The following is an 8229-nucleotide window of genomic DNA, read 5'->3' as shown; positions in this document are numbered from 1 at the left end:
TTGGGGGACCAGGGCGCTGGGCGCTCTGGTCCTGAAGGACTAGGGCGCTGGGCGCTCTGGTCCCACCTCCCGGGACAGCAGGGTGCAAAGGAGGTTCAGGCCAGGGTGCTAAAAAATGCAGTTTTTAGTGTCGTAATCAGGTTTCGGGGTCTCCATTCAGGTTTCGTGTTGCGTCACCATCGTGAAGACCGAAATGCAGTTGAAATTGCAAGTGTCGCAATTTTAGGACGCTACAATTTCTTGTTTCAGATCTAGTTTTTATTTCAAAATTGCAATTCAAATATGCCATTTTATTCTAAAAATTTAGTGGTTAAACAACAAAACCCTAATTTTAAAAATCCTTTTATTGTTTACCTTTGAATGCTTATTTGATCGTTCTAGACATCTCTAAATCAAATGTTTTTTTGGAAAATCATAATATCTATCATCCCTGAAAAATTTCAAAAAAAGTTGGTCGGACAGGGTGCACTTTCAACATGGTCCCTAGCTTTTTCACAAAATTTCAGGAGACGGAATTGACTGTATTTTTCTTCTTAAATCCAGAAAATTGGCATACTTTATTAATTTTAACACCTCCTAATATTGAACACAAATTCAAATTTCATCATATTCGAATTTTAAATTAATTTTCATACAAAGTTCCTAATTTTAGATCTTCTTTTCTAGCAAATTAAGATTTTAATTAAGAGACTTTCAATGGCAATTAATAAATTGGATTTACTTTCTCTTTCACATATGATTGCATTGTTTTTCATATATATTTACTGCAATCATGTGTCAGATAAAGGTTTCTTTCATTTTCTCTTGCTTCTCTTTATTCATAGCACTTGGTCATATTGTGTTGGTAGGATTTTGGAATCATTTCCTTTTCAATTAGATCTCAAAGCTTTCATGTATCATTTATGTTGCATTATGATGATGTTGTTAACAAAATGCATTTCCTATGTCAATCACCTTAAAGCTTTTGTAGATCCTAAACCTAAACATCCTAACCCTTGTACCTCTCCTAGGTTATCTTATGTGGATGAGATGAGACCTAATTCTTTAACCAATGTTCTCTTTAAACAAGTGCAAGCACTAGAAAGTAGGACCCATCCTCTTCTACACATACCCTTGAGCAAGGGGGGAGAAATCAAAACATTAACATTATTACATCTTTAGATCCTCCTTCTTCTAAGACCTATCTTCAACGTCAAAGTATACATAGGGAGGATGATGTCATGGATTTTATTCATGATCTTTCCCCTTGCATAGAAATAATTAAAATGAGCTTCTAGATGATAAGCTTGGTAAAGGAAAGGAGATTGTCATTTCACATGATAATCCTTCTTCATCTACAAATCCTTTTCTTCCCCCTTACACATTAGATTTCAAATAAATTCATGATCCTAATCCTCCATTTAGTCAATTACAACATTCTTATAGTCGTGGCTTTCATATAATAACAAAACAAGGTTTTAGAGGACAAAGAATTAGGAAATTTGAGCAAGGAATTCGTGTCCCTATAAACCCTCCTACACAAACTTCTACAAAAGGCCTAGGAAATGATGCCCCCCTTTCTATGGATGAACTCCTTAGGCTCCAAAATTTTGAAAATTATCTTAAAAGACAACAAATCAAAAGATCCCGCAAGAATGCTTCTTCTTCAAAATGTCCTTTTTGTTCATTTCATCAAACCCATGACCATCATGCTAATGATTGCCCTTCTTTTCAAAAATCTATTGAAGATGGCATCGACAGTGGCAAAAATAGAATTGTGGATGATAAGCCTTCTTCTTCTACTAATTCTTCTCCTTTATGTCAAGACGATATCTATCATCCTAAAAGACTAGCTGCAAGAATCTATTGGAGATTGAAATATGATAGGAACATTTCCTTTTCGCCTCACAATAAAAACAAGAATCTTAAACCTGTGAAAGGTATTGAATATTGCATTTTTCATGATTCAAATTCACATTCTTTTAGGAAATGTTATGCATTTAAAAAATTTATTCAAAAGAAATATGATATTGTACAAATTTCTCTTACAATAGATTTAGTTGTCTTCCTTGACATCAAAATAGTGCCTTAGCACTTATTTTATCTTCATGTTTCTCCTCATCCTTATCACATAAATAGTCAACTTAATTGGGGGCTTTTTATCATTTGTGGTGGTGTTGATTCTGTGTGTGTGAAAAGTGGATAAAGTCTGCAAGATGTAAGACACAATACTTTAATTAAGTCATTGCATGCATGGTTAGATAGATATAATAATATATAAAAACCATTACAAATCGACCCATTGACTCATAAAAGATGCAAGTATAGACTTGCTCTCAGATTTGTCTAAGCAATACCAGTGACTAGAATACATCCAAACGAAGTATTTAATCTATATGAGCACAAGATTAAGCTAAATGTATACAAGATAAGCTAGATGGATGCAATATTAAGCTAGATGAATTCAATCAAGCTAAACTAAGATGCAATAATCTCAAAGCACAATATCTTCAATGACTCCATAGCAAAATCTGCTCAATAACAATAAATCTCCAGGGTGTCTTGAATGAGAGATGAAGGGCTGAATTTATAGAGACTCAAAAGAGAGACCAATGGTCAAGATCGATTAACAATAAGCAGTTGAGATTCCGCAAGAAAAAGCACAATCCAGGTTAATTAAAATAATTGAGAGATCAAATTAAGTTAATCTTGAGATAGATTCCAATTATAGCTTGAGTGAATGCATTCAGATTATAAGTTTGAGTTTGCAAAATTAGTTGATTCCATGCATTTAAGATAAAAATAGTTGATTGCATGCACATTTCCTTAATTTGCTCAAGATTTTTATTTAGAAAAAGCTTTTTTTAATGCAACTGAACCTCTTTCCTCAAGAAAACTTTGATTTCTAATTTTAGAGAAAATGATTAATTCAATTTAATTACTTTTCTTAAATTTCTCAAGTTATCTCAATTTTAGAAAAAGAAATATCTTAAGTTTGATTTCTTCTCTCAATTTAATTCTTTTCTTTTGTTTTTAATTTAACTCTTTCTTTTGTTTTTTATTTAACTCTTTCTTTTGTTTTTAATTTAACTTTTTCTTTTGTAAATTAATTCCTCTTTTTGTGATTAATCTCTTTTTGTAAATTAATTCATCTCTTTGTGATTTAAATGGAAAATTTATTTATTAATTAAATATGATAGGATATTTAATTAAATAAATAGGATAACTGATTAAAATGATTTACTTGGAATGATCAATTAATTACAAAAATATTTTATTAATATAGAGTGATTAATTTTCCATGTAACATTAATGATTGAACAATTAATTAATTAGGTGCTGAAGGTTGATTTAATTGCCTTTGGTTAGGACCTTGGTGATATTGTCGAGATTAGGGGCCCATGGTTTAGGTGACCGTTTTAGGGTATTGCATTTTCCCCTCTTTGAATTAATGTGCGAGCAATGCATTGGTTCAAAGAATAGTTGATGTCAAATAGATATCAGTTCTGAACTTGATGGATCACAAACCGATTAAGAGCGAGATGTTCATCTTGATTTGAAGTGATGAAACTAAATAAATTAATTAAAGCGATATTGATCTTGATGAACTTGATTAAACAAGGACCGATAAAGTGCGAGATACTGTTCTTGAACTTGATGGATCAAGAAACAAGCATCGATCTTGAACTTAATTGAACTAGATTGAGTGAAGAAACAAAACCAATTCCGAACTTGATTGAACAAGAATCGACTAAGCAAGAGATAAAACTGATTTCAAACTTGATTGAACAAGAATCGACTGAGCAAAGCGAACTGATTCGGAACTTGATTGGACAAGAATCGACTTAACAAAGTGAGAGAACCGATTCCAAACTTGATTGAACAAGAATCGAATGAGTGAAGCGAACCGATTCCTAACTTGATTGAACAAGAATTGACTAGAAAGAGAGAATGTCCAGCTTGATTTTATGTGATGGAACTGAACATCGATTTGAATATTGATTTAGATAAGGACACAAAATTAATATGCCCCTAGAGATTGCTTTATTTGACATTCAAGAATCTCAACTTAATATGATGTGATTTAGTTAAGATGCCCCTAGTAACAAGGTTTAATTGATTTTATTTGACTGAAAAGATCTCTGCTTGACTTAGATGAAGATTTGAAAAATTTCTCAACTTCGAAATAAAGATAATCGCCAAAAAGATGTAATGAGTATGCCCCCTTGGGAGCGAAATCAAAAGATAGCGAGGGTACAATGAGTATAGGCAATTTTGAAAAGATAAAAATATTTAGCCATGATAATTTTGAGCACCAAGATTGATGTAAGAATTAATTTGAGATTGGAGTTGAATTGAGCGCAAAATGATTCGAAAATTGACTTGAGGATGAAATTGCTAAGTGGCCAACGATGTGAAATTTTGACTAGAAAATTGACGTCACATTTTGATTTTGATGCTAAAAATGGACCCAGGATAGTTGATTTAGTCAAGGGTACAAATTTTATGTCCATCGGAGAAAGTTTGAAAATTAGGGTTTGGGCTATATAAGGGGTTCAATGTGTCTGTCAATTCATTTTTACCTCTCAAAGTGAAAAATTGGAAAAACCTCTTGCGAAGAAAAATGGCAATTCCGATTCAAGAGCATTGATTCAAGTGCCAGAGATGACATAATCGACCACAGAACTATGGCCTAGCAGTAAGTGATCGATCTTTAGCCTTTTGAATTTCTCATTTTTTGAAATTTTGTTGAATTTTGCATTTTGAATTTCATTTAAACTTGGAATGTGTCGTTTTATCATTTGGTGTTATACACTTTATCGTACAACTTTCTGGAATTTGTTGTTTTATCGTATGGGAATGTAGGGTTTTTTGTTTGGTATTTACCCTTGTTTCGTATGAGAATGTTCTTAAGAGACCATTTAGTCGTGCAACATGATATTGTTTGTTGTATGAGAGTATTTTCTCATGCTGGTCGTAGTGTTTTCTCGTACGAGTTGGTGCTTGTCTATGGTAACTCGTATGGAAAACAACAAGTATGTTTGAAGGTTTAAACAATAATTTTTGATTTTGAATGTTGTAAATTTGGATTCTTTAGCATGTTTAATACATTCTTAACGCAAATTTGATCATGTACTGACAATTTGTGTGTCTTCGATTTTATAGATTCAGTTGCTAGATATTCTATTTCAGTGTACATATCTGCCGATGATGTGATTAGTGCATGATTTATCAGATGCAAAGAGAGGCCATATAGGGTTGTGTGGATTTGGATATTTGTTATGGATGCCCGATATCTATGTGAATCATGATATGTTGACCGCATTGGTTGAGCATTTTCATTTTGAGCATAACACTTTTCATTTGGCTATTGGAGAGATGACTATCACACCTAAGGACATTTACAAGATATTAAGGATTCCATTTGCTGGAGATAAGGCTGATTATGATTCTACTCCACGATCAGGCATTGTGGCTCTTAGACGTATGTTCCATGATGATACTATCCTTGATTATGCGATCACTTGGGATGATTTGATGAGAAGGTATGGTGTAGAGTACCCTCTTGCATGTGTTTGGGCTGGCATGATTGGTTATTTCATGATGCTTGATAGAGGACAACAAGGATTTCTATGTGGTTGGTGTAGGATGCTAGAGAGATTGCTAACTCATCCAGTTAGATTAGGGCGGGGTTCATTCTTACTCGCCCACATGTACCATGAGATGCATGAGATTATTTATCGAGAGAGGATGAGTGTGGTAGTAGGTGTCCTAGTTTTTTAGATATGGGCATGGGAGCATATCCTAGTTTGCAGACCTATTGTGGATGATTCTAGAGAGGCACATCAACCTATCGTATGTTGTTACCCTAGTTATATCACACAACCCCACCTGGTCAAGACTGATTTTTGGAGGAGGCAGTTAGATGACTTGATCACTGTGGTATAGAGACCATATAGAGGTCTACAACAATGGGATGATTGGATGGTACAACAAAGAGATATGTTCATGACTAGACCTCTCATCAATAAACTAACTATGATTATCAAGTGGTTTATGGTATCTAGGGTTTTGAGGTAGTATGGGAGACCACATAGTATATCCCAAGAGTTTACAATGTATGCTAGATATGGGGATGAGGAGAGAGACGAGGATGGGAACCTAGGCTCTCATATTCCTTGAGCATGCAGGAGTTAGTGGGTTTATAGCCGTAGAGATGGGAGTACCTAGAGGATGTGGTAGATGCAAGGGTATTGCCCTAGTACAAAGATTGGTTTCAGAGACATCCATTCCTTCAATTTACAGATCCAAGAGAGCATGCGCCTCTTATAGATGAGGTTGAGGAGGATGCACTAGCAAAGGTACAGGGAGCAGGGAAGGTACAAGGATTGAAAGGTGATCTTTCTAGGCAGATAGGAGGTGATCCTGGTGCTAGTAGCAGCAGGGCACCTATAGGAGTTCGACAATGATAGAGAGGGGAGTGTGGATCCTTAGGAGCCATTGGGAGTGAGGGTAGCGGGAGTATGGCAGTAGAGGATGGAGGTGAGGAGGAGAGAGCGGCTCCTAGGCAGGTTAGGCATTGGAGGGTTGAGTAGGTGGAAGGTGGAGAGGTGGAGATGGGGAGAGAATAGTCAACGCCAGACATAGTTCGGTCTTTGAGGGCTAGGGTGAGTAGTTTGTAGTCACAATTGATAGTGACGTAGATGTAGCTAGCAGAGAGTGACTGATAGGTGTTAGAGATGAGAGAAGAACGAGAGGTTTTACATCAGATGAGCCGTGCAACTTATTATGTTGCAACTTATAGCATAACGGTCCTAGTAGCGCAACAGGTTGTGACGCATTCCCAGTATATGGATCGATCTGAGGGAGATAGGGTACCTAGATAGGAAGTCAGTGAGAAGGCACCACCTCCTCCACCTAGTGATGAGGGAGAGGCAGAGAGCTAGATTTATATCTCCTAGATTTTGTTATATACACCATTTTTGTAGCTTATACGATTCTTGCTCCAATGAGACATTATATATGATAGTTGATATCATTTGTACTCTTAGACACTGAGATTATGATGAGATATATGAGCTCTTGATTTGATTTTATCGTACTTGTGTTGATTGATTATGAGATGTCATTCTATATGATTTATTCTATATGTATGCATATCTTTTCGGTATGGATGTATGTAATGGAGATGAATATGGATGTGTTTTGTTTCTTTTTCATATGTAAATAAATGATGAAAATGAGTAACTAGTAATGCAAATGTTTATTTTTCATGCAATAATATGAATGCAAATAAATATATAATGAAATGTATAGATCTTTATATGATGCTCATGTATGCAGCTAACATCTCAATACTCAAGTATTTGATCAAAGAACTGATGATAAAAAAGAGTACCACTTAGCTGAGAAATGACAATTGCTTTAGACTCTCATTCAAAAGATAATGAGATCATTGTTATCATGCCAAAATCACTTGAAATGCATAAAATTTAGAATTAATGAAACTTAAACTTAGTCACTAGATTTGGTATACTTAATTATCATCATTGAGCCTTTTACAAACACAAGTGGAAAAAATAGAGTTCCTTCCTTTTCATATGAAATTATTGATTATCTTGTCTGCAATGACCCTTTTTTCATTCATATCCTTGGATAGATTATGAATGCATCCGGATTGCACATTAAAGAAATTCCCTCAAAACAGACAAAGAAATAACTCCAACCTCCCTGTAGCATACAAATAAGCAGAGTCAATGTATGCGTGGTGATTTCACCTTGATGTGAAGGTACTTATCATAGACACCCAACTGATTAGATGTTTTTAGATCATCAAAATCATTCCTACAAGCAAAAAACAAAGAAAAGTATTATGCCCCGAATCCTTGCTCCTCTTAGTCAAGATAGACTTCCTTGAGTTACACAGAGGGAATAATAATAAAAAACCAATTTAAAAGACAACACACAAAGAAAATTTCAATCATATCTCAAACAATTTAATGATTGTTTTTAGTAGTCTTGTTTTGCTTGTTTACTCAGTAATTAAACTCTATAGTAGATAGGAGATAGGTGACTGACTCAAAGTGGATGACCTGATACTACCGACAGAAAGGTGACTTGGTTAAATTGCCTAAGACATTTAGATTGATCGGTCGATTATCCTAAGACTAGCACATTGATCAGTTTCAAGCCATGAGGGTTCCAAAAGAACCAGGATGTCACAAAAGAGACTAAAAGATATGTACAAGC

This window comes from Cryptomeria japonica, chromosome 1, assembly GCF_030272615.1.
Source record: "Cryptomeria japonica chromosome 1, Sugi_1.0, whole genome shotgun sequence".
NCBI lineage: Eukaryota > Viridiplantae > Streptophyta > Pinopsida > Cupressales > Cupressaceae > Cryptomeria > Cryptomeria japonica.
The sequence above is the reverse complement of the archived record's forward strand: the minus strand, read 5'-3'. Positions refer to the sequence as shown.